We start from the raw sequence: 1,443 nt of genomic DNA, 5'->3' as shown, positions 1-1,443 counted from the left end.
TTTACCTTAAATTAGTTACACCCTGACTGAGGAACTCTTGGCATCAAACTACTTTCAGTGTCACTAAGGAACATCTGGATTTGGGGAATGTTACTTCTGGTTCCTAAGCTCTAGTTGTCTGTATGATTTTGTATCAACCAGACACTGTGGGACTAACAACCACAGACTGTGCTAGAACCAGAATGGATCAGGCAGAGATGCTTAGCATCCAGGCTCCTGTTCTGCTCAGAGTTTGTGCTCAGCTCCCCCTACAGTCTCCGTCACTGTGTCAGTCACCGCACAGTAGTACACAGCTGAATCTGTGGCTTGCACTGAGCCTTTCTCCAAGTGGAAGGATTTCGATTCGCTGTCATAGGTGGCTTCAAATCCTTTGTTGCTTCCTTTCTCCTTGCCCCTCAAGGCTTTCACGAGGAGCTGTAGACCTTCACCGGGATACTGGACATACCAGAAAAGAGTAAGGGACCCTAATGCTGAATAAGTGCAGTCCACAGCAGAGAAGCCTCTTCTAAGAGGGTCACTTGGCCTTCCATCTGAGTCACTGAGTCTCCACAGATTTGTCCTGAAGAAAGAGAAAGGAGATCTGTATCACCTTTGCATAAAACTCATGGATAAATAATAGTTAAAAGTTTAACTGACACTATGGAAGAAAGAATTCAAATACTAAGAAGCATTGTATTTACCAAGCATTAAGAGTACCACAGTCACAAAGCCTGGAGAACACTTCATCTCTGGAGTGTCACCTAAATAATGCTCTTCATTCTGAACATGGAGAAGGTTGGAGTGACAGAGAAATGATCAATGGAAGCCCACATTTCACACAGGAAATGTGATTGTGGTAGGAAGCTGTCCCCCTTGGTGAACAGGGACTAAAATGCGTGCATGTTGGTCAGAATCCTCCCCAAGTCAGCCATCTGTTTCAACCCTGATGTCATGAGGCACATGTCAGGCTTCAGGTGGCCCTTGGAAGTCTGAACAACAGCAATCCTGACTTATTAGGTCTGTTTTGTTCTTAAGACACTGCCTAATATGGAATTATTTAACACAGCATCCTGGGGCATTTCTGTGCCTGGGAGGGTAACAAACTTCTTAAAGCATCTTACTACAGTACTTCAAATTCTCATGTATCCATGTGGACCAGCCCCAAAACCAATGACTGCCAGAAATGGGATTGAGTTGAATATGGAATAAGTAAGAGTAAGTCAAGTCATTGGTGACTGATTCTGTGTTTTGGACACTTTACCCCAATATTTAGAACTGTGACTGTCGAGGATGGCGGAGAAGTAGCAGGCTGAGACTACGTCAGCTAGCAGGAGATCGGCTGGATAGCTTATCTAGAGATTGCAAACACCTGCAAATCCATCGGCAGATCGAAGAGAAGAAGAACAGCAATTCTGGAAACAGAAAAACAACCACTTTCTGAAAGGTAGGACCAGTGGAGAAGTG

General features: G+C 44.4%; 1 pseudogene; it reads right to left on the bottom strand.

The window, feature by feature from the left end:
- Positions 1-225: 225 nt before the first annotated feature.
- On the bottom strand, positions 226-762 carry LOC131999393 (T cell receptor alpha variable 9-2-like; annotated as a pseudogene).
- Between the last annotated feature and the right edge of the window lie 681 nt (positions 763-1,443).

The sequence above is a fragment of the Mustela nigripes genome, chromosome 13 (genome assembly GCF_022355385.1).
Source record: "Mustela nigripes isolate SB6536 chromosome 13, MUSNIG.SB6536, whole genome shotgun sequence".
Classification (NCBI taxonomy): Eukaryota; Metazoa; Chordata; class Mammalia; order Carnivora; family Mustelidae; genus Mustela; species Mustela nigripes.
Note: the sequence above shows the minus strand (reverse complement) of the source record. Positions and strands in the feature narration are given on the sequence as shown.